The 27,323-nt window shown below is 34.7% G+C and overlaps 1 protein-coding gene across 6 annotated transcripts in view; it reads left to right on the top strand.

Annotated features, from left to right (window-relative positions):
• Positions 1-27,323, top strand: part of LOC113503731 (MAGUK p55 subfamily member 5-like) — a 142,078-nt gene that overhangs the window by 79,964 nt on the left and 34,791 nt on the right. The gene's annotated exons all lie outside the window — the stretch shown is intronic.

Genomic DNA, 27,323 nt, shown 5'->3' with positions numbered 1-27,323 from the left:
ACTCCAATAGGCATCAGGGCGGATAGTTTTGTACGCTATAGTTGAAATAATTTGTAATTTGTACGCTATAATTGAATAAAACATTGGTGCATGAATAATCGGTGCTATATTAACATTTAATTCATCATTTCACAAACATCATTTCATCTCCGATTTCGCAAATAAAACCATTGGTTGAAACTAGATTACGATATCCATCGCAAGTTCCTTTTATACGATGTATTTAAGGGTCGGTTACTCCTGTTTGTCAAAATAAACAAGTCCTGTATAGTTAATCTATTGTTAAAAGGGTTTTTATTCCTTTTTAAGAAATAATATATTCTAATATATAAAGCTGAAGAGTTTGTTTGTTTGTTTGTTGAACGCGCTAATCTCAGGAACTACTGGTCCAAATTGAAAAAATATTTTTGTATTGAATAGACCATTCATCGAGGAAGGCTTTAGGCTATAAACCATCACGATGCGACTAATAGGAGCGAAGATACAATGGAAAATGTGAAAAAAACAGGGCGGGTATAAATCATAACTTATAACTTCTACCCACGGGGACGAAGTCGCGGGCAGGCGCTAGTAGTTCCATATTCCGAAAAGATTTTCGATATTCTGTTTACAGCATTTTCTTTTTAATTACGCTATTTCCCAAGTATTAATTAAAATGTAAACATTCTCAAACAATGAACGGTTGTTATTGCGTAATATGTAGACAGCTAAATACACTCAGATTGCAGTAGAAAAGCGTAAAATTAGTAAGTAAACTAGGGGAATACCAATATCCTGCTGATGAGCGTTGTAATGTATCAGGATGTACCAAAATTAAAGCAAACTTTGAATGAAATTTAAAAGATAGTTTTTAGTCTTTGACTGTATCATTTTTATAGAGTCATAAAGAACATAATTTACTTGTAAAGTTCTTTTATTTACTTTAAATTCAAATTTTTAATAGTCAAAAGATTAACTCTTTACAAAAATACATACTTGTCTCTCCTTACAGAGGACCCAAATAATAATTGTTCCAATAAACAGGAAAATAAATCCAACAATGATTATTGTCTTTATTTTCCTGTTAATTCTAGCGTTTTACAAACATTACTCATCAACACAAACGTGTCATTTAATATAACATTTATGGCAAAGTATCAATCCTCCACGGTCGGGCGTGTGACATGCGCCGGCGCACCTTTTGACACCATTACGAACTTCCTGATTTTTGTTATTCTAACAATTTGGTCGCAGGCTCTCTAATGCTTTGTATTTTTGACTGAGTTGTTTAAATTGTTTGATTGTCATAACTTCATTATGTAAAGCTTCAAACTACTTGCTTTTGACGCTAAACATAGTTGGGAACGAATTTTGATATTCTTGTTAACAGAATTAAAAAGTGCGTTTTTTTTGTTCCATTGATGTGAAGCTAAAAGACGTAGAGAACGATCTGAGATTACCAAATCGCAGTACTATACATCTTGTTTGAACCATGCGGTGTTGATTCTATTCAATTTGTTTTCATCTAAAAACAAGAACATTTTACAACAAATCGCCAACCGGTAAATAAGTTTGTAATCGAGAATAGCGCTCTTTTACCTAAATAATTAAAAAAAAATTAGATGCTAATTATCATAAACGCGGCCCTGTTCTTTAAACTCCAGTCTACCAAATCGCTTCACTAGAAACACCCCTTAAGATGAGATATCTTGACTCTTATGATCCAAACTATTACTTTATATACCTCAACTCAACCTCAAATATTCAAAGATATAAAATACACCGTTTTATCACATCTAGGAACCTAATAGAATATAAAGTCACGTAGCTACTCGTGTAGTGGTCATGTGACCTTGAATCGGAGAGGATACGAACATCGAATGCCTCCGTTGTGGTTCCACTCAACATATAATTCCTAGAATATATTACCTTAGCCAGTTTCCTCTTACTATGTGTTAAATAACTGACTTTGGTTAATATCAATTGTGTTTAGCAACATGAATATTTAAGATTATCACTGGGTTGTAGTAAATGGTGTAGATTTTTACAGGCTCTAATAAAATCTTGTCAGTTAATTTGATCTACTTCCTGGTTTCAAATTGAGCTAAAATTTTGAAAGCGTATTTTTTTATCAGTTAAGTTAAGATTCCTTTGAAATTTATTTTCAGGCACTTGGATTCCAAAGCTAATTAGCAATCTAAAAATCTTTTTTAATTGAAGTGTTTCCAATAAACTAAAATAAATCTCTCTTGTTCTTCAATATACCATTTTGCCTTATTGCTAAGTAAAGTGACAAAATGGTAATATGCCTTCCCAAAACGGCGTTGACACATTTATGATACCATGAATTCAAAAGACAGTTCTTGCGAAGAGGTTTTTCCAAATCAACAACATATGGACAATGTTTGCATTGAGACATTGATATGTTAATAATATACCAATAGTTTTAATCATTACAATAATATTCTGTGGCTTAACTGAATATTTTTAAACAGATGATAAATACAGGATACAATTTCATAGCGACATGTATTGTGAGCTTGGGTAGTTCAAAAGATAAACCACACTCAGCGTTTATGTTTAAGGTAGTCAGATGATTAATAATTTTATAAATATTGATCCCCAAGAATGTAACCTTACTCAAACAATATCGACAAAGCATTATATCGGCAAAGTAAATCATCCATACAAAAATTATGACAATTTATCCAACGACCATCGCTAGTTTTCTCAATAGGTACAGGCAAAAGTCAAGCAAGGTTACCATACCATGAAGATTTACAAACAATACATACATAAGCATGTACTCAGCCTTCATGCACTCCCCATTTATAACCTTCAACGTCCCCCCCCCCCCGTTTTAGTATAACCCGGAATAAAGACAGTAACACACTGCGCATCCTTTAATATTTAAAACAGCGCACATTAACGGGATTCCCAGCGATGTTTCTGTACGTTTCGAGGCTTAAATTGGGAAAACGAAACGCAAATAACTCTTCCCTTTGTTTCCATCTGTTCTGGTGTTATGTATTTTTGTTGAGGCATTACTTGCAGGAAACATTGTTATCTAGTGTCACCAGGACCTGAGTTATAAGGGCATGTTGTAACAAATGTTTACACGCATATCAGCTACTTATATTTAAGTTAAAAAGCCCGTAAAAGTATATAAACGTACCTAAGTTTATACAATTTTCCAGTTATTTTATTACTGTCAGATTTACTTGATTTGTGAGATTTAATCATAATTATAAGTGCTTTAGAGGAAAACCAGGCTAGAAACATTGAATATTATTAATGTATCCGATTATAAAGCCATGATTATCAAACACACTTACTTCTTTACAAATATAAACATAACTTCCTAGCAATGGGATATTACGAGGCTCGTATTATTGGAAAAGAGATCCATATCTCTAAAAAATAATCAAGATTTTTCTTCTTCAGCATTTACAAATTATTTACAATCCTACTCGAACAAGTTACAAAAGAAAACAAGAAGTATTATCACACATAACATTATACGTTATTAAATATTCATATAAACTGTAATAATGTTAGTATCACATCGTAAACCATCAAAAATACATAAAAACAAATTCACACATTCGCGGTACGCTTTAATTAAATGCTTTGAAGTAACAAAGGTACACGTGATGTGTTTATTTAAATAACGTAACGTTTTCATGTATATTTGTATACTGAAAAATATTTATGCAAAGGGAGATACGATTTTCACTTGTCCGATAACTTCTGGAACGAAGGAGGATGAATTAGTATGACCCAAAGTGTGGAGGCGAGGTGAATTGGGGATATACCACAAGATATGGTTAGAATAGTCATAGACTGGACTGAGTGGACTAAGTGGGAGGCTAAATAATGGCTAAATGTCTGGACTTTAAATGAGAACCTCAGGAGCGACCCCTCAGATTGTTTCGAGTTCTCTTCTCCGTGTAGTCAGATCTAACTTGACCGGTTACCGTGTCTTTCACTACAAAACGATGAATTGGAAAACCAAACTTGACATACAACGTCTATGCTTTACAATTACTTACTGAACCCAATTCTGCTATTTACAATGGACGATGAATGACTGGAAGGCTTAAAATGACACTATTCGTATTGTCCTTAGCATTTGTCCAACACAATAATTAGAAATTCATTACGGGACGGAACTCTCACGATCAGAATAATCAATTTTCAATTATTGTGTCGGCGAAAATGCTTAAATAATATTAATAGTTTCAAATACAATCCAATTGTCATTCATTCATCCATTGTAAATAGCAGTATCGAGGCCCTGTAAGTCTCAGCTATGGACCAAAGTAAGTCGGGAAAGAGAAAGTGATCCGACCTCTTCCGATACAGGGTGTGCCATTATACCAACATACTATATGTATGTATATATATGTAGATCGATTTAGAAATGTATTGTCGTTTATGGGTATTTTATTACACTCTACCAGGAACTAAAGTGGCGTTTTATGGATACGTTTTTATGCAATGCAGAACTGTTTAGGGTTAAGCGTCAATTTATTGGGGTGATCGGCAAATATTCGTCTGTAATAAACAAGCTATAAATACTGGTGTTTAGATGAATTTTGTCAAGATTGAAAGGGGAAAAACTAGTTATTTTGTATGATGAGAAGTTTATTTATGGGTTTTACACACGACGATTCAGAAAGAGCATTTGTGGATCATACAAATACTTGTTCTACGCAGGGATCGAACCCCTGACAAGCATATAGCGGGCTTATCGTGGTGAGGTAATTATATCACTAGGCAGACACACTAGCAGTCTAATTAAAAAGAAAATCAATTTAAATTTAGAATTATCGTTTTATGTTTTTATAGCTGTCAAAGCAACGACATTTAACATATTTTTGCGATAACACTCATGAGTAATTCAAATATGTTTCTCCATTTTCAATAGTAATGTATTGAGTTAGAAAGAAATCATAAATTGTATAAAACATTTGTATTCGATACACAAATTCCGTTAATCGTGCAACTACATCGGGTTTACGAGATTGAAGCAACAACAGGTTACATTCGACGTTATGAAATAAAAATTCATTTCATAGGAGCCTAGAGAGCGTGGACACGGTATATTTATGTTTTAGAATTTATAATTTATATAATGAATTTCTTGTGTTCGAAAACAATAATAGCTTCTGTTAGTAATTAGATTTAAGTGATATAAACTAAGAAAATTAGATTCTTATCAAATGAACTTGAGAAACTCTGAAAGAAGACTGTTTTATCGCGATAAATATTTTTTGCAAATTAGCACCTACTTTATAGAAGTTCTATATTTTGATGTCTAATAATTCTGTGTCAAAAAAAATGTGAATCACAGATTCTTATAAAATCCTAACACGAGTCAATGATGCCATTTCAGGTTAAAATTTGAATTTCAAAAAGATTTTTTAAAAAATATGCCTCAAAAAAGAAATCCCCATCAACTTTACTCAGGCCCTTATAAATATTATTAATATTAACTTCAGGTTCCGCGGAACGTGATACAGAATAATGCTAATGTAATTTAGTCCTTAATTTAGTTTTTTGTCGAACCCACGAAGGCAAACTCTCACTGTGGCTCTATAAAAACCTTTTTCCACCTAGCAACGCGGCCCCGGATAAAAAGGCAAGAATTTACCTGGTCCTTTAATACGGGGCTCGTTTGAGACTGGTCTTTGTGTCCAAACATTTATTTTATGTAACTGTTAGCTTTGTAGAACAATATTATGGGTACAACCGAGTTTTCCCCACACCTGGTATTATTGCAATCCTATGATAAACCTCTTGTACCATCTGTGCTTCCCTGACGTCTTCACTTAAATAAATATTATTGCAAACAGTGAGCTCGAGATCTAAAATCTCACAATGTGCTATTGTTAGATGCTGCTCTGGACATTCGCAGTTGTCGTTTAGGGCTTTTGCAAAAATAAATAGATTGTAAAAAGTAATGAGCAAGCAACAAGTTAGCACTTGAGGACTTTGTAAATTTCAATTTCTTTCTGCAATGCAATTCTGACACGACTTCGTTATTTCATTATGCAAAAGGCAGAAGGACTGGCGTGGTCCTTTATGTTTTTATAGCACTTCTATTCACGATAATCCTAAGCGTATTGTTGTGTTGAGCAGTAGGATAATATTATCATAACATGATTCGATCGCTCCACGCTCGGAAGGTGGATTATAAAACATTGACCACGATACTGTGTAATAATATAAACAGGCGGGTGATGGCACGATTTTTTCCCCTCTCATGCCGTCCTTGAGAAGTTTTCTCTTTTATTAAAGTGTTTTTCGTGCGTTTCGTGCACGTGAAATGCCAGCTGCATTTCAGAATTGAATTCTAGTTTGTTTATAACCCTAACCTTAGTCAACAGAATCAAAACAATGTAACATTATGCCACCTTCAGTGCTCAGTAGTAGAACAGAGCGCTTAGTAAACATAGTCGGTAGGGACGGCGCACGGCCGCGCGGGCTCGCCGGCCGCTGCCAGCCAGTACGCTCCCCGCCTTAGTCGCGGCGTCACGCGTGTCGCTTCACCTACTGTCAACAATATTCAAACAAAACGCGAACTCCTCGTGACGTGTACGAATCAAATAGTGAATAACCAATGTTATATGTGTGTGTTTATGTTAATGTTCAAGTGATTGCCCATTGGGCTAGTGTCTATAAAATCGTCGTTCGGTTGGTATTTTGTTTGTAACGAAAACATTGCATTACTAGATGTAAGATTTAAACGAAACTGGTTATTGTTGTGGTTGTAGGCGATAGTGTGTCAAGCCGTCACCACTCAATTGTGGTCTAACGTGTTCCCACTAAATGCGCAGAGTTGTGAAGCAATGTCTGGTTAATGTCATTGACTGTCGATCTCGTTGGAGTGGCCATTCATTACTATCGCACCGGAGTTGTAGGGCCATCAACATGGGACTTACTCATCTCATCAATGTTCATCATTCACGTAGCTATTCCCTATAAACTCGTTAAAAAACTGAATGGTCGTCGCAAGAGATTAGTATTGAAAACATTTAATTTCATTCAACAATTAAAACGATCAGCAAACGATAAATTCTCAATAAAAAATAAATCTCTATTGACAGGAATTCAACCGTACTTTGTAAATAGAACGCTACAAAAATTATTTACTCTATGCTGTATTCCATCTATTCGATATTCGAATTTGTTTCGTTTGAACGCGGAATAAACATTCAGCCATGATTTAATATTACACAACGGAACGGTTATGTTATAGTTATTTGCGTTTACTTTCAAATCGTTATAATGTAACAACATTTACAAATATTAAGGTTCGCATATCGTTATTTTTAATTATTACACACTTAATTCAACTTTCTACCAGTTTAACTAGTTGCTTCTTTTCATATCGCGAAGAGAACTGTCAAAAGGTAAATGGGTCGCGATGAAGGTCTACAAATGAGTAACCAGTTAATGCTTGAGTTCTCGTTTTTTACCAACTAGTTATTTTGTAAAGCTCAGCGATGTTTTGAGGTTTTTTAATAGTTTGCAAAGTTCGTGTTTATGCTTTTATCATGTACCTAGTTGCTGTTTAACTTCGTTGGTTGGTAGCGTTTTAATGGGTGATGATTAGTCAAAAATATCATTGTATTTTTTTATTTTAAGTCGATAGCTTTCATTCATCAGATTATGGCTTACAATAAATATAGAAAAAAATGAATTATCTTTAAAATAAAAGGAGGCTTATCAATACCAACCTCTCCTTCCTGTCCTCCTTCAAGTCTTACTGTGGCGCTAGTTAGGACATAATAGCTATAATTGGAACTACTATCTAACATTATATAAATTTACGTTTCGTTATATTAAATTAGAGAATATAATTACTTTTTTTTAGTAAGTACATAAGTGTAAATCGAATGGCCTCATAGATATGATTAATCATTTAAGTACGGACATAGTGACTAAGTTTGGGTTAGGTTTCTTTACGATAAAATGTATGTCAATATGTCATAACTAGAAAAAAGGTGTCAATTATCATTGTCACAAGTAATTGTTTGATTGATTAGTCATAATGGCGAAGTTGACACATTGTACCTACTTGTGTATGGCCGTGTATGAATTGTATGACGTTGTATGAGTCGCTTTAAATGGTTGTTTGTTTTAAGAAAAGTCTTTTATCTTGCCCGCTGAGGTCATAACGGGGTTTTAATGAGCTCAACCCTGTTTCTAGTTTTTAGACGCGTTATAGCAAGACTTCTTGCTGGGACAAAGCTTTTTAGGGTACATTGTAAGAAAAATAAACTAAAAGCCTATATAAAAATTTGCTCCACAAAAATACTATTCTGAATAAATATAAATCGAGAATAGATTTATTATTTTCATTCGATAAAAGTCGTAGAATGAAGAATAAATTAAGGGAAACAAGAAAAATCCTTGTAAAATAATATACATGACCTAAATTTTAGAGTTATGACTTGGTTTTACACTGATACTACGGTACCCAAAAATGTAGGTCAGATCTTTGGGCTGGGATCCTGAACTTTATTTATTCTGTAACTGTTATTATCTCTTGTAATAAAGTAAAGATGAAATCTTGAGTTCGTAACTTAAGTTTTAAATCCGAATAGCGATTGAAAATTTATATCCTGCCACTTTGAATGGAATTTGGAACATCAAACATTTTGTGCAATAACTGGTATCCATTAACAAAAACTGGAGAAGATTAAGATAGATCCTGCTTTTCTTCAACTCTGCTTTCCTTCTTATCCTATCCAACCCACAATATTTCGTAAAGAAAAAATAACCAAAAACACTCTTATCATTTTCGTAACTTAATCACAGAAATTCTATAACCCCTCTCAATCGAATTTAACCAACCCATGTGTAAGTTAACAACATTCTTAAACTACGCAAAAGTAACCGCCGTAATTAATTCTGGAGCTCGGTTACCTTATGTCCGCGGTTAAGCATTATTTAGTTAAAACCTCATTAAACCAGGCCGACGCATTACTTACGCAGTACATGCTTATGTTAGAGAGGATTTAACTCGACTGAATATATATCTGATTTGTTTTAGGTCCTAAATGTATTAAATTAAATTAAATGTTGTTTAGTACTGAATGTGAAAATAAAAAAAGCTCTCGTTGTGAATGAAAGGTTGAAATAGGAATTTCATTTCAGTCAACACTTGAAGGGTTGAATTTGTAGCTCTTTTTTTTTATAAAGCAATTGTTTTATTTAAACAGAGGGAAATAAGTTTAAATCTTACATTTTATTGCATGCTTAATCTATATCTTTACTTCTTTACTAATATATAAAGCTGAAGAGTTTCTTTGTTTGATTGTTTGAACGCGCTAATCTCAGGCACTACTGGTCCAAATTGAAAAAATATTTTTGTGTTGAATAGACCGTTAATCAAGGAAGGCTTTAGGCTATAAACCATCACGCTGCGACTAATAGGAGCGAAGATAGGTACCATGGAAAATGTGAAAAAACAGGGCAGGTATAAATCATAACTTATATCTTCTACCCACGGGAACGAAGTCGCGGGCAACAGCTAGTGAATGATATAACTAAATTACTAAGAAACAACGAAACACGAACTAGAAACCTGACAAAACCCATCCAAAATTGCTTGACATAAAGCTTCCATTACACAAAGTATCCCTTAACCAACCCTTATCACATCGATAAACAACCGCTCAAATAACTGGCCTTGGATAGTGTTGCTTCACGTAACGATGTATTTTGATACCTCATTAGATAGTCTAATTTTAAACCCCTTCGCACCAACGACTATAGACACAACGTTTCATTATCCGATATGGGTAATCCCGGTAGCCGGGTAACCGGGTAAGATTGAACTACCCGGGTAGCTGAGTAGCCTTAGCTTTCCGAATACGGATAAGGTAAGAATTTGATGAACGATTTTCCCCAATAAAAGCGAATATGCCTTTAATAAAGGGTCATTCATTAATAACTGTGGTAATTAAAGGGTTGGGTTGTGTAAAGTCAATAGCTGGTGACTTATGATATTAATTTCGTCCCTTTGAGGTTGGGCTTTACTTTATGACTGTTTTTGTTTATAAATGTATCTTATTAAACATGTAGGGCTTTTGAACAGGTGCTTATTACACACATATTGTTTACCTACAAGGGAGTAATATATTTTGCTAGGTTTAATTATATTTGCACTGAAATTAATTTTCAGAATATTTTTTCGTGGCCTAATTCGGCTTGCAATATGGTGTTAAAGCTCGGACAAAATCAATCAGGCTGCATTATTAAAATTGGGATGCAAGCAGGTCAAAGCGTTTACTTAGGTATTGCCTTACTTTTCTTTATAAAAAATGCAGAAAACTTTCGCTTATATTTATTCAAAGTATTCGACGAGAAGTTTCAGCGTTGGTTTCAAGTGTATCGATTCTTTGATTAAAATAAATCCATGTTATCAATAGAGTTCCTAGAATAGAATAAGGAAATAAACGAACATTTTTATAAACACTGAAAAACTTCTTTACCACAAAAACTAAATTATTACGAGTCTATTTTCTTTAAGTTTTAATTACGTCTTTCAGAAGAATAGATTGAATGTCACATTAATCATTTGCACGTTACTTAATCATTGAAATTAGTTTCTTTACAAAACACTCAATTACATTAGTAACATTAGCAATGAACAAAAAATTGGATCGTTAGTGAATTAACTTTGTTGTTCGTAAACTATAAATCATTGTCGTTAAGAAAAGAGAAAGTTGACTATGAAAGAGCGGCCTTAGACAAAGTTTATTATTAAATTTGAACGTTGTCTATTGGTGTTATAAAACTGTTTTCGTAACATCTTTGTAAAGATTTTGCTTATTTGTCATATTTCAAGCGAATATGGTAATTAATATCATATGCGCTTTCTTAATTACAAATTAATATATTTTTCCTTTGGTTTCGTCGTATCTGTGCGTGGAAAAATAAGACTTGCACGATTACAAGTAAAATACCTAAATAACTATTTCGAGGAATACGTCTTCGCATTGGTAACCATGGCAACCATTTGCCAAATATAGAATAATCGAGCAATGATCTCGTATTTAGGTGGACAGGTTATACCTATACCAAGAGCCTTAATTCTTTTGTCGCACCTAGGAAGCAAACAAGAAGAACTGGTATGGTTTTGTATTGTCAAAAGTATCACGATGTTTTGTAAAAGTTCAATATGTAGCAAATTAAAATTTTCTCATGTATCGTGTGTGACAAATCTCGCACGCACGAGCGATACGTCTGTAACGAATATCCACGAATGCCTCCAATAATTCTCTCCTGCCGCAAGTGAAAGTACCTTCGTTTCCAATAACAAAATTTACTTGAAAATCGCTGAAAAACATTCAATTCTCGTAGCTATTACATCATAAATCACATCTCCAGTCGATGTTTCTCGAGGGCCCACAAATTCCCTTCGCAATCGCAACGTCAGCAAAAAGGGAAATAAATGACATACTTTGACAACTCACATCAACACCAAGGTTACGCGACATGTTTCACAGAATTTTTTATACACTTTGACAGTTCATTTTTATTGTCTTTTTTGTGGCTTATTGTTGTACTGTCCCTAAATTCTCCTTATTCCTAAATCAATCAATACATCTAATGAGTAAAATGTATATTTTCGATGTTCTGATGCCGATAAGCATAATTGGTTGTAGGACAAGCATTTCTAATTCTGGGTGTCTATTTGCATGTGACCTAAATGTTTGTGAAAAAGGATTAAATTATTGAATACGGGAGTCACTTTTTGAGAAAAAACTAAAATATTCAATCAGTTAACGACGTCATCTCTAAAAATAGTTTACGCAGGAACGTACGCGAGAATGGGTTGACCTATTCACATTTCATCTCTATGTGGAAAAAATATTTTGCCAGTGACACCAATACATCCAGGCCAATATGACAAAAATATCGTCGCTTCTCAGTAGCTCGACAATAAATAATATACAAAAAAAAACAGCCAAATCAAAAAGCTTTTTCATCATAATCATTCAACAGAAAACATGGCACTGAATATTATTTCTGCAGCCACTATCCGTTAAAAGGTTATTAAAAACATACGCCAACAAGCGCCGGCTTTGTATGGAAGTGTCAGTTCGTAAAATGTCAGTGGTGTGATTGTGAGTTGTCAGTGTGACGTGCATTAGAGTGAGCATTCAAGGCTTTTGCAGGCTGTCAGCGGTCGCGTTAAGAGGTTCCCCGGCCTATTCGTATTGACGTCTGGTATCCGGCACGAGAGGGAGCGAGCGACGCAAAAATTAAAATGAAACGAAAGAAAATCATCTTGGGAATATTGCAATTTCAAATATGAAAATTTTAAATGTGTTCGTACGGTTATGTGGGATTGTCCAATGGTCATTGTATTTTATGAATGCTCGACTATTATAGAGACGCTGACACCGAATCTCAACAGAAAATACCAATATTATAAATGAAACTAGTACTAGCTTCTCAAAGGCATTCTAAGATAAAAATAATAATTGCTTCTAGTAACGAATCAATGTGTATTTAGAATGTAACCTCTCGCATTGACCTCAGCGACATTGCCCGCGCCAACTGCTGCCTCGCAGCCAGGTCAGGCCGAGGCTACAGATATTTCTGTACTTCACGAGGAATGAGGACATCCGTCGGTTGCGTAACGCCGTGTTACTGCCAGCCTCACCCACCCCGCCTCAATCTACCACCAATCAGACCAACAATGTGCTTAAATATAGAAAAGGTTCAAATAAAGGGGGGTTTGACGACGGTTAATATTAGCCGAAACCTACCCGAGATGGGCCGGTTCGGAATTATGTAGGAGAAGGTCGCTCGCCTCAAGGAGAGCCCTTTGTGGAAGATTGGTGTAGTAACTACCTAGTACCTAGCTTTACGTAGTTTCGATAGCTCTTCCCTGCAATAAAAGCGGCGATAAAACTCGAGCGCACTGAATTATGTAGACGAGGCAAGAGGTTCTATACCCCGGCTAACACTCAGTTAGAATTTCACCTTCAGCAGAATTAATTACCTCGTATCAACATCTGTTCAGATTTTAATCAGTGAACGTTAAATGAATGTGTGTTAAACGATTTTCATAACAAAAATCTCTCGAAACAGAAGCTTAGAACAGAAATAGAAAAAGAAACGTCTTAGAATGGCAACATGTTTTTAAAGTTTTAACAACTGGGTACTGATAACGAGAAATCGAAAAGTACTAATCGAGCACTCATATTGCCAGCATTTTATTTATCCTATTACTAAAGCAGAGCTAAAACGATACTTATAATAGAAGTGAAGAATTTTAAAATAACGTTGTAAGTTGTTGTAGAAGCTCCCGCTACTAAATCTTGTTAGTTACTTGAAACAAATGTGGGTTACTTCATATTACTGAATTACCAGCTCAGGAATTGTAGAAATATTGTTCTAAGACAGAATCTCGGCAATTTGTAGCATATTGTATTTATGAGTTCATCGCGATTGCAATTTGGACTGCAGTCTCTAGGATTTTGATGTATTATATTGTTGTGTTTCATACATTTTAAAGTTGTGGGTAGTATCTTCGTTTTATAATTAAACAGGTATACCGCTATAGCCACGCTGTGTTTAACTATGGTGAATGGTGTCTTACTTTTGCTTTGATATGGGTTCAAGTTTTGAGAGCGAAAATTAATCTCTTTAAGGTTCTACAATGACAGGCCTACGAAATATAAATTAAATAAATTGAATAATAATATTTAATTAAATGTCAACTAGTTTCTATTCTAGTCTACTACTGTTCATGATATTTGTATTTACTTACCTAAAGTACTGAAGCATTTGTTTAACCAGAGAATGTGTTAATGCTATTTAAACGATATGGCATGTTAGCCCTGTTGGAACATTACAAGCATCTATTTATCTAGCGTCGAACCGAACAAACTCGGTCAATATGGCTTCGCACTCATCACTAACACTTTAACGTACATCGCCGGCTGAATACTAACGATGCACTCACCCCTGGCATTTGGAGCAGCACTGGATTTATTGTGATTCCCTGACAGCCTCATCATTAGACATCTAAACATAAAAAGTCTTGAGTGTTTTATGGAAACGAGAGTACATCAGAATCTCAAACCTGATTTGATCAATTTGTATGACCGACGGACGAAAACCAATTACTTACGGCAAAAGCAATTCATCCAATCTGTGTGTCGGAAAAAAATCGTTACGAAAACGCGATGAGTGTAGAAGGAACACATTTGTTTTTTAGCGACGGAGGCGTCGACATAATCCATGTCAGTAGTAAAACAGTAATAGCCGGTCATAAAAGATAGCTCTATAAAAAATAGCGCAATCATTTGGCCTATTGTTGGCCCAAACGCTACTGGACATGGCTCAAGAAAATATCCTGATAAAAAACTTTAGTTGCTGGTAGTAACACAAAAAATCCGAGAAGTAAACGTGGGAATTATTAGAAGCCCTGACCGAAACCTATCGTGGGATAATTACAACAAAAGCTTTATAACAATCTTACTGACACACCATTTTATTAAAGCACCTGATAGTACAAGCCTTCTGCAATCTATACTCTAGAGATGAAAGTCACGCCGTAGTTCGAAGGTATTATTTTCGTTTGTCACTGTAACACAACACTCGCTCCCCTATCCGCATTTCCGCCTAAAGAGAAACACGTCAGGCCCACGTTTGTGCATCGACTAGCTTTAGAAACTAAGAGAATCATGTATGATTCTTACTCCCCGGAAAGCTTTCAACACAGCGTGGGTTTAAAACAGCTCTACGGGAATTAAATACCTTTCTGTAGGTTCCGAGTGCTCTTGCTGAATAGAAATATTATTGCACAATACTTAAGTAACAAACAAAGGAGGTTTAGTGTGATTATCTTTTATCATTTTATACATGATCGTTCCTCTATGAAGATTTCACTGTCTTTTTTTTGTTTTAAATTTTAATTCTTGTTCTGGAATTAGAGCATCGTGTACCTCATTTAGTATATAAAAGTAATTTATATCTCGCGTTCTAATAATATTTAATTACTTTGATACAGTATCTGGGTAGCTTTGAGCAATTTTATTAAATTCCTTCATAAAGTGTAATTCTCGTCTTTGTCTGCGGTCGGTAGATAGGTTAATGTTTCTTTTCTCCAGAGCATTATCCTGCGGGGATGCCAAGACCCTCATATTTATTACGCGAGGATTTAGCTCTGAAATAATGTATAGCGGCTAACTGCCAAAGGAAGTCCAACAAAACTACAGCGATCGCTAACAAAACGATTGTAAGATTCTTTTAAATTTGTAGAATGGAATTCGCATCGCGATCTACATTCGTAGAATGGAAAATATTTTATTAAATTCGCATTTGTTTCTAGAGTTTTATGCAATGTATTTTTTATAGAAAATAGTCATCGGGATGCCAATATTTATAATAATTTCATAGCATCACACAGTACGTTGAGATTAACTGACAAAGGATTAGAATTTTTAATTTAGGTTCTGTACCCAAAGGGTAAATACAGAACCCTGGTAATGAGGCCCGCTGTCTATACGTCTTTCATCAGATTCTATCTCATAAACCGATTGCCGAAGCCGATATTATAACAAAAACTTAAAATAAAAATCGAGGGCAATCAATATTGTCACGGTCATCATTTTTTGGGTACCTCGAGTAAATGCACTCGAGGTACGCTTCACAATTACTTGATTGTATTTGTAAGGACCTTCCGCAAAGTAGATACTTACCATTAACAAAGCAAAATCCTTAAAACATTCGAAGCTGCAATAATTTAACCCCATCTCATCCTCAACCACAAACTCAAATGCTTCTACCGGAACGAACGAAAACAAAATATTTTTTTAAAACTCCAGCTCCGAAATGTGAACGTCGGGAATATTCTGTCGCATTTCAGTTTATTTCTAGTGTTGTTAAGGGTGCGCAAACAACTAAAAACTGTTCGCTTTGCGTATGTTTAGTATTTAGTTAGCTATTCAAATAGCAGGCAGGTTAACAAGCGTCGGGTCGCCTCTGTTACTTGTTGTGTGTTGTGGAATTTGTTGCGTGCCGACAATTTTAGGGTTCGAGTTGTTGATCATATGAAGTATGAACTCTAGTTCTCTCGGCTCCATCGTAACTTAATATTGTTCTGTTATGTCCTGTTTCTTGTTTAATCATTTCATTCTCATGGCATTTGTTGTTAAAGTGTTAAGTAAATCAGCTTGTTTTGAATACCTATACTTTCCCGTCTCACGGTTTTCAATTATTATCAGAGCAACTTCCCAGTTTGCTACGTCTTTTATAAAATATTTTATTTAATATGCATACAATTTTTAATCAGTTTTATCCTATCCTTTGGTTAAAACGCTGTTGTTGTCTGTTGATTCATAGGAGCCCATACATTTTTATTTGACTTGTCGAGTACGGCACGAATTTTTTGTTCGAACACGTTCTGTTTTCAATATTTGGTCTGGACTTAAGTCATAAAGTATTGGATGTAGGCTTTCATGTTATCATCTCGCACCAGTTGCAGCTAACCAACAATATCCAGTATTAATGTCGATAGGCGCACCTTTACGACCTATTGTTTGAACACCGTTTCAATCTAAAATCTGGTGCAGCCCTTAAGGCATGTTGTACCGTTGCTTAGCCGCCTTCCTGAGGAGTATATGTGTTCTTTCGACCATTCATCAGTAGTAACAACGAGTTTCTAAAATGGACCTTGTGTCTTTGACATTAAGCCGTCGATACCACTGTTTCCACCGTTGACGGTGCTGTATGGTGTAAATCTTGACTGTGATCAAGCTCCGTTATCAATTAAGTGTAATTTGTATTCTCGTTAGCTTTTGGTAGCCAGAAACCTAACAGTTTCCCGGAATAATTAGTATCGCTTGGTATGTTGTTTTTAACTTTACCTTGCAAAGTTTCCCCTGTTTAAGTAGATTCTGCACTAAGTGGAACGGTGGTAATTTTCGTATATTTACCACATTAGCAAGATGAAAATGTCTTAATTATAATGTTGTCGCTTTTAATTGTGTATTATTTTGAACTAGGCAATAGAATATAATTACTTAAAGTAGGTCCGAATATGGGTAGATAGGTCTGCTTTTATTTTATCTTCATCCATATAGTACATACAATTTACAAAATCCGAATCAAAGTTAATTTCGCTTTTTATACGAATTATTTTGCCTTGCCATGATTTTTGTAAATAAATTGTGTGCGAAAGTGGTATTTAAGGCTTGTTGTTTTCGTCTCTCAGTCAACGAGCATCGTAACAATCCTTATCTGTGACAATTACTTTCTTTTCCTCAACAATATTGTCCTTCAATCGTTTTCTTACAGGCGTACAGTCTTGTCCAATTAAGACGACATCTTTTCCAATTATAATTTACATTACGTAATAATATAATATTCCGCAACTTGCATACAATGCCATCTAGCCTTAAACTAAGTAAAGCTTTTATTGCGAGTACTAGGCAACTGATAGACACATTTACTCCTAAATACATACATTTTAATATTACACTCCAACAGAAATAATCGTGCTCCTCCGACATACATTTACCCTGAGTGGGAATCGAACTCACAACCACCACAATTCTTATCACTACACCAAATGGCCACTCTCTGGCCATGAATGTGATGCATTACTAATGCATCATATTATACTTATAAATTACCATACGATATTTAGAATAATTTGTTATTAATTAATAAATGTTTGTTTCAATATTGAACATCAGTGATTGGTGTGATTTGTATATTAAACACATTATTTGTGCTAATTCCGTGACGCTAATGCCTAATTTATACAATGGGTAATGCCGTGGATTAATTAGGCTGTTGCGGTGATACACGGATACAAACATGACTTTAATACATAATCATTTTCTATTTAGTGATGAAAATAAACTAAGAGTCATGAGAAAGATAAATCCCTAGATATTGATGTCCAGTTTGTAGAAGATCAAGACAGTGCTGCAATAAATTAGTAAAACAACTAAATAAATTCAGCTTCTGACAATCGTTATAACTTTTAATTCGATACTTTACACAAAAACATACTAAAAACTATATGAAATATGATGTCCAAAAAGTAAGCATAACCCAAATCCAAAAGACAAGTGAGTATTAGTTTTTCTTCCATCAAAACTTGATTAGAAATAAAAAGAAACTTAAAATATCCACATTACCACTTTAATAAATCATTAGACTAACTTTATCATCACAATTCTCCTCCTAATTTAGCTTCAAAGTCTCAAAAGTGTTTCCTTTAAGTATTGTAAGCGGTCACGTGGCTCACGGCCCACGTGTAAAACCTTTAGTATGTATACAATGTGATTGTAAGAATAATTGAGAGTAGGTCGATCGAGAGAGGGCCAAGACCGGTTCCCTGGCAGACACCTACCTTACCAGTAGTAATCAGATAACTGGGCATTTTATTGAGGACTCGTCATTTTGATAGAAGTTTTATAGATTTGATAGGTAATGCTTTTTGGTTTTGATTTCAAGTGTGTAATAGTTTTGATAACAAAGTGAGGGTGTTAAAAATATCGCCGTGGTTGATGATTGCAGTTTAATGCTACTTAGAGTTTTGTTTTTTCGATTGAATGTACGTATTTGGCACTTCAAATCTCGTTCACTCGGTTATGTTAGTTTTCGATAATTAATCCTAGAACTCCAAGCAACTACCATGTACGATGCGCCCTAAGTGTTTTGTAATTATTTACATAAGCCATTCGATTAAAATATTCCTTCTTAAAACACGACTATTAATCTTTAAATTCTCAGTTATTTTAAATATGCTTTTCCAATAAATACATCGAATACACAGGTTATATAAGTTTATAGTACATTACTCTCAGTTATAAAATACCAGTTAGAATTCTTTCGTAATATCGGCGAGTGAGCATATAATCCGGTGAATACCGTCGGTACTAACGATTCGTCTCACTATTAACCATTTCAACGTGTCGTGCATTACTTTCCGGTTCGCGACAGCCCTAGCGGCTGACGTGGTGGAGCTGCGTGCGCTTTGCGCGGCGAGTGTGCGCGTGAGCATGCGTGCAGGGTCACCACACTGTAGATACGTGCTATCGATCTCGACACGGTTTGGTTGTTTGCATGTAGATGAGATCAATATACGTTAATGCGGATATTGTATTGTTATGTATGTAATTTGCCGCTTGACAACAACTGGTTTTTTATGTTTATACTTGATTCAAGTTTCCACATAGGAACAACGTTTTATATTTTTTTGAAGCATCTAAATGACAGTTTAACGAATCGATTACGACGTTTTATTGTTTTGAGAAAGCAAGCAAACAAACAAGTTTAACATCTAGTTTTTATCCACAGTAAAAACATGATCAAGTCTGACGTAACAAGTATTTTGAATAATTTCTAAAAATATATTTTTTATTTCCTGATGTACATTGAAATAATCTGCCTTGAAATTGGAGAAATAAATCATATGACTTCAATTACGGGTTGCCTATTATCAAAGGCAGTATGATTATAGTGATCATCGCCAGATTTAATAGATTCATTGACTTATTCACATTAACATTTCCGAAGGTTATTGGTATAAATTCAAGGTGACTAATGCTTATAATTCATTACGTGATATGTAAGATGTTATTTATATATTGCTACATGTCTGAGACATCGTACATCGAAAACATCGAAATATTCTAATTCGTCATTAAATTTTGATATTTCAACAGCAATATCTTGCTTTATTACTTTGAATCGTCTATATTTAATACAATGTTTTGTAGGCCTTTATTAAGAATTTTCTTAACAAGGATTTCGTTGGTAGAACGATAGTGTGGTAGAAAGATAAATGTATAACAAGACAATGGCTGTTTAAAATTGAATGCGGTAATGACTGACACTATTTCAAATTATAGACCAAACTTCGTAATAGTCGAACACAATTCGTTTGTTACCATTCCTATTCTGCTTTAAAAAAATGTATTTCTTTTGTGGCGTTATTGTTTCATATCGGCACTCAATAGTTTCGAAGGTATTGTCCGTATTGTGTGAAGTTTGTCGCGGCCACTGCCCATTGTCTCCGCTTCCCATGCAAAACTGAGCATTCAATAAAGTCAGGCATTCATCGGTCCTATCAGCATTCATAAAAAGCAGGAAGTGGGAAGTACGTGCCGACTGCGCCAGGCCCGAAGTCAGCCTGCCAGTAATGTGCTGGCCGAGACTATAAATAAATTCTATTTTTATCTTTCGTGACATCTTTCGGATGATTTTGTTTCCATTTGTGGAAAGGGTGCAATTGAGAATGACGGAGGCGAGCTTTTAGCGACAAATAATGAGGGATCGGATGGCATTATTTTTAAAGTACCATATCTACCGTGGCTCTGGGGATAGGAATAGAACTTCAATTCTTAGTGCAGACTGTACATTTTTGGTAGGTTACAGAGTTCATTGTTAAATATTCTATAGTTAATAAAACCTCTGTTGTTCGGTGTGGTATATGGTTAATTAATTCAGTGTGTCGTTGTCAGCGGTGCTAGTGGTTTAAACTCACGCTACAGAAAAATAGACACTAAAATACCTACCGAAGTAAATATGCATTCTATGAAAGTCCTTTCTGTGTTCGCTTTGGTAGATATTCAAGAATTTACTTATAATGGCAATCGAGTGAAGTAAAACGTTAACGATCTTGAACGAATCCAATTTAAAGACGATGTCATTTTAGATTCAGTTAATTAGTGAGGAAATTGTGTCCTCCTAGTAAAAATAGTTCAGATCTTATTATTTTTATTCGACCTACATTCCAAATTAAATGAACAGTCTTTAAAAAAATAATGAATCTCGAAAGTTTTATAAAATAGTTTCCAAGTCGTTAGAAATTTCAGCAACTTCCAAAGACTCGTTAAAATGTGTTTTTTTAAACTGCTATTTTTATAAACTAACGACTATGACGTTCAAAGACAAATCGATTAAGTTATGGACCTAAAGGTTCGTTCGGACGAAGACGTATCCGCTATAAAACCTTCCGGCAGCCGACAAAACAATAACGAATTCATACTACACGTCCACTGCGCTTTGTCCCCTATCCCACTTATTCCAAGCCCCGCTGTCAGGTGCAGTCGTCAAGGCAACCGATTCCTAACATCGGCCGGTACTGACAACTAGTGAATCAATGCACACCCTATCGTCTTCCGTCCCATTGTTCACCTTCAATACGACAAGGACAGAGATAGTGCGATCGAACACATAAAATGCACTCAATGCAGGTGAATAGATTTTTTAGTGCTGATTCTGAAGCAGCATTTCGGATTGGTTTTTATTGGAGGCCGATTTTATAGCCCGTTGGACGATTTATGAGTTTTATATGAAGTATACTTGCTGTTTTATTTATTTACTGCAGTAAAAAGGAAAATTTAAAGGAAGGAAAGTAGCTTAACATGGCTGTTAGGTACTACAGGTACTAGTATATCTGTCTTGAGAATTTTCCTCTCACATTTTATTCTCCTTATGAGTTCATCGGATATGCGAAAAAGCTGAGTGCTAGCTTTTGAGGTTCACGAAAAATGATCCCCCAAAGGACGATACGTAGTTACTTTCTGCGCTCGTTACGGGCTTGGTTGGTGTCCAAGTTTTTTAGCTATCTCACGAAGGAGAATGTCAAGCGGCTACGGATTGAGGGCGATAACCTATCAAATTACAAGATTGCAGCTTGAATTCAAGTTTTTACTACTTATGTTGCTCTAGTATCAGATGGTGTAAGCACTATAGTTACAATTATTATTGTTGCGTAATATAATCCAAAGAGACGTACCAATGAATTCATAATTAACATGCCACAATATAGAGACCTAAACGAATAGTCAGACGTCCGCTGTCCAGGCGGTCGCTCCCCAAGGATGCAAGGAGCAAATCTGGCACTTTCCTTACTTCACAAAACGAGAAAACATCCTATTTATTTGTGAGCGGATAAAAACGAGGATAGGAGTAATAACGCTCCCTTGAGGGACACTAATTGCTATTCCGATTGGTTTCACTCCAAGTTTTGCGGAACAAGTGAATTTTGTTAATCTACTGATTGGTTTCGTAATAAATATGTTTTCTATAAAGATTTACTACTACCCTTAGTTACTTTTTGATTCTATTATATTCGCAATCTTAAACGTTAATGGGATTAAGAATAGAATTAAGAATTTTATTTATATCTACATTTTATTCTTCTACGTGACTTTTCTTCGTAAACTGTTAATTCTTACTTTTATTATTTATTGCACAGAAATACATAATTATTTTTTTAATTTGGAAACAACAGTAAAAAAATATAGGTCTAGAACTTGGTCTGTTAATTATAAACAAGAGTTTTCTAACGTTACATAACATAACCCTTGCATTACAACAAGCTTTAACGTCACGATAACTTACAAAAGGCATAAACCTATTTGAAATTAAAAGCTAATATTAGTATTGACACTTACATAAGGAAGATGGAATGTTATATCAGTAGGTAGGTTTTCCTATGTCGAAGTTAGAAACTCTGTTAAACTTAACCACACAAAACAAGTCAACATTGATCTGAAGTAATAATGAAACGGGTGTTTAAAATTAGTAGCATTGGAAGATAAAAAATAAACAATTTTTTTAAAGTTAAATTGAAATGTAGAGGATTTTTAGTCAACCTGAATTCCCAATACTGAAAACTGAAATTTCTCGAAATCGGCAACATGACGTCAGCAAAAAAATGGAAATGTTTCCAGCAACGAAAATTAAAAAAACTGCTACTAATTATAAATTGTTTTAAAAATATTTGTGGACAACCCAACAATATTGTTGACACACTTACTACAATGTTATTTTTACAGTAATCCAGTTATTTTCCACCGCATTTCAGGCCTCAGTCATTATTCTCTCAATTAGTTTTTTCTCGTACGAGCTGAGTTCCCTTAAACATGAAATAGAGCGAAATGCAAACTTCTTCTCGTGCTCCAATAACTTAATTTAGTGACATAACACAGCGAAAAGTGTAGGCCTTGAGTTTTGCTTAGGGGATTAACGATTAACGGTCTAGCTGTCTTAGTAGGAAGTAATGAGTAGGTAAGTAAATTATGCTTTTGATATTCTCCGTATAGGAATCTCCTTTTAAATTGTCCATTACATAGAATTGCTCTTTTCATAATGATCATTTATTCATATTAAAAATAACAATATTACTGCATTATCGTTAATTATATAAAAATAATCTTTTAAACGTCTTCCAAACATTCAAGACGTGCTGTAGCGGTTCACACAATCACTTGTCCTACGCGGGATCAAACACGTGACTCGTCGCTCTCAGTAGCTTTGGCCTTGTTCTTATTTCGCATACCCTCTAAAAATCTTTTTCAGTTTCCAGCTTTACCGAATTCAACTAAAACAGTTTAAAATGATTCTATTTAAAAACCACGAATTTACAAAAACGTCCGACTTCATCCACCTCCATATAAAATAATACTTAAATGCGATAAATAACTGAAACAACTAGCTGAAACCGTTTCGTATTCACGACCTCAACAGTGGGATAAGCTGCTGAAATTCATAAAATACTTCGGTACATTGTAGAAACTACAAAAATCCGAGATAGGAATAAAAATAAACGTACCGTACTCGTTTCGGTGTAGCTTACAATGAAATTTTTCCTTTGTAGTCCAAAGTGAGCATTCTGGATCATAACGTTTAACTGCACTTATGGAATTAACTATTAGAGAGTAATATTTTAACTTACTTACCGTTTTACCTGGGTTAGTGGAGTTTCCTTTCAAAGTATGTTTAGATTTAACGTTATCTGGAAAGCTTTTAGAAAGTTAAGCTTTGGCCATATTTATGATTAGTATAATGCATTAAAATGCTTTGGATAAAACAACAATTTATTAGCAATCAATATTCTTTGATTCGTAGTGGTCAAACATCATCATATGTACATGAAGTTCGACCAATGCATTTCACTGGTTCTACTAATAGGAACTATTATCCCTTTTATTATTTATTGGCCTTTGCCTGACCATCACATCTTACTGACCATTCATATTTTGAACCAATCTGTTACAAGTTCAAATATAAAGAGAACTAAATTAGTTGAGACCTTGACATCAAATATCTTGTAAATCCAACATAGCTTAAGCAACAATATCTGTACAAAAAAGTCTGTCAATACAATGATATCAATGGTCTTTGCGATATTGCAGAATTAATCTACAAAGCCGTATTTGTGTCGATGTAACGCAATAAGGCCAATAGGTAATCCCAAGGTGACCTCCAAAAACTTAGGACTAATCCAGGGAATATGACACCTTCTTGATAAGCCCTTTCATCCTTGTCTGGTTTAATTGAGTTACACTATACACATGTATATAGGTACAGGTATTTATACAAACTATGCCTAACTTAGGCAGTATATTTTTAGTTTCGTACTATGAGATTCGTACCTTGAGGCGCTGGAGTTAGTTTCCGATACTCAATAGAAAAAATACTAATTCAATTATGCTTTTAAACCTCATTGTACGAGTATATAGCTATAAACTTTCATTCTTTCAAGCCCAAATCAATACTTAATTACTGTAAATGAGCTCATAATTTGCCCCATCAACCAAATCTTTCCACAAACCAACAGGATTTACCAATCTTTTCATAACTACATACCATTATAATTGAATTCAGTATAAAGCCGATCCAAAATCGTCGTTCTGTGGTCGTTATCCATTCCTGCACGCATTCCCATTTAGTGCCAACTAATAGTTAATGAGCGAGCAATGTATGACTATGTGTTATTCAGCCGTACATAACTTGTTTGCTCGCTAAATTAGGCTCGTGCATTATTTATGGATCGTCACGCTGGTCTTCATTTGGATATGTAGCATTCTCAAAGTTCTAGTCTATTTTAAGTGTCTTTGTTACGTGGTCTGCTTGGAAAATATTGAAGAGCTCGTTGTTTTTTTTACATCATATTTTTGGTGTTCTTAACATTTGTAAGTTGAATACTGCACTGGTTTTGATCATTAACGTGATCCACAAATGCATCTCCTAAGTCTGGGTGTCTTTGTGCATGTGATTTGAAAGTTTGTAAAACCCCCGCCCCTCGAGGATTACTTAAATTCCTCAGTCGGTTCAATTTAGATTTTAGTTGGAGTCTCGGAAAAGAAAATTAAAGAAACTGTAAAATTAAAATTGAATGAATGCTTCAAACAGTCAAAAAGCGTTTCCAAAACTCAAATTCAATCCCCAGGCAAACAGAACTACAAAGTCAACCCACAGGCAAAATACGTACAACACTTACAAACAAAACAATATGGAACAAACTTAATTAGAGCTCGGATAATTTCCCCCCAGTTTATTAGGCACCTCCGAACATTGAAGCATCCAATAAAATATTTGAATTGTTCACAGAAATGTAGCGATCGTTTTAATATGGAATGTAGGCGTTCATTTGTTAGTCTGTCTAGATTGAATTCATTCGCATCGGGTTTAATTAATTCTGCTGCAGATGTAGTGATGTAGGCTTGAAGGGATTCTTTGTTTTTATCTTGTTTCATATTACTATTGATGCTCTGTGCTGGTCAGTTGCAGTTGGCTATTCAATTATAAAGCTTTTGTTGTTGGTGGAGTGTTTTCTTTGTTTATCTCAAGCTTAACTACTAGATAGTGTATTTCTTTTTTCGTTTTGCTGGAACTATTTCTCTGATATTTTTCTTCATTTCAATTTCGCTTAGAGAATCTCTTAAACTGGGATTTTTGCTTTCATGTTAAATCGTGGATTCATTAGAATCGGATAATTCAAGTAAAATGACTAAAATGTTTTCTTAATTTGAAAGAAGACCTTACGCAGTTTCTTGCCAGTTCATCTCCAAGAGTATGATATTCCGGAACCGTGCTACTCGAGTCAGTATTAGTAACATCTTAAAAGGTCCTATTTGATATAGAAACGTTTTGATTTTGATTTTGTCCTGTGTGTGCAAAGAGGAGAAGAAAAGGTACCCTGGGTGATGGGCTCCTTTTTCCGCACGTAGGCTCCAAGTCGGCCCATTGTGCGGTACAATTGTAAAGGTACCCTGTACTATGACTTCTAAAACAATCATTTGAATGTCTATTATACGTGTCAATATCTTTATTAGTGCATCATAATTTATGTACAAGAAATGTACACATGTACTCGCATTAAGTACATTAGTAATTAATGGGCCTCGAAAGAGGACTGACGTATTATTAAAATTTGTTGCCATGCTTAATGTGGTCGCAAGATTTCTCTTCACAAGAATATTATGCGCTCATATAATAACATCCCATTAAATTGGCTATTTATACAGTAAATTTACAGCAATTACATGCATTTGGAAGACTGTCTGTTTAGTCGGGATACATACAGATAAAGTGTATGTAATAATATGACAAATGGTAATATTTATAAAATTAAATAGAGGATGGTTTTATGTATTTATAACAAAAAAAGATAAATATGAATACGGAACACGGAATAACATGCGATACCTATAGTGTTTATAAGCCTATAGCTTCATTTAGAGTTCAAAGATAAATTTGATTTTACTGATTGAGGTAATATATCACACATAACACATATAGAAGAAAAACATTTCATACCAGACTTCAAACTAACACTTTCATTTATACGAAATGATCCAATTCTAAACTGAAATTCAAAAGTTAGCAAGTTATATGCGATCCGAAGCAAACATATCGTCGTCGTAACTTTCCGGTTGACTATAAATAACTGAGTTTTCGAACAGAAATCCTCCGTTACATTGATCGATTACAGGATTAACCCTTGGACTGCATCTGGCCTACATCCCTAGCTGGGGTCCCCAATCTTTTTCGGCCTTCAACACTTCCAAGTTTCGCATTTTGTCCGACGTCACTGGCTAACTAAATGATAATCTTGATAGAAATAAGGTATTTGCTAACATTAATAGTAAGAGGTAGATAAGTTTGCACAGTAGGTAAAACCGGTAATAGTGCGGTTCCGTAAAATTATGCTAAAGATTTGTTTGAGTGACAATTAAACGCATTTATCTTTATTTTTAGTTTCTTCATTATTATAGCGGCAATAGAGATTCATCATCTATTTAAACTGCATCCGTCCAGCTATCGCCGTTCATGAGATACAACCTGAGGACGCACTGACAGCGGAGCCTCACTAATAGGGTTCCGTTTTCATACCCTTATTTTGGAACCCAAAAATTAAAACTACGAGTGCTAAACGTGTCATTTAAGTCTCTTCTAAAACTTATAGATTTGTACAATGATAGAGGATTCCTCCCCTTTTACTTTATGCTCTTCTAAACGAAGACATCAAAGTGCATACTTTGAGAACCCAAGAC

The sequence above is a fragment of the Trichoplusia ni genome, chromosome 20 (assembly GCF_003590095.1).
Source record: "Trichoplusia ni isolate ovarian cell line Hi5 chromosome 20, tn1, whole genome shotgun sequence".
NCBI classification, from domain to species: domain Eukaryota; kingdom Metazoa; phylum Arthropoda; class Insecta; order Lepidoptera; family Noctuidae; genus Trichoplusia; species Trichoplusia ni.
This window is presented reverse-complemented; position numbering and strand designations above follow the sequence as displayed.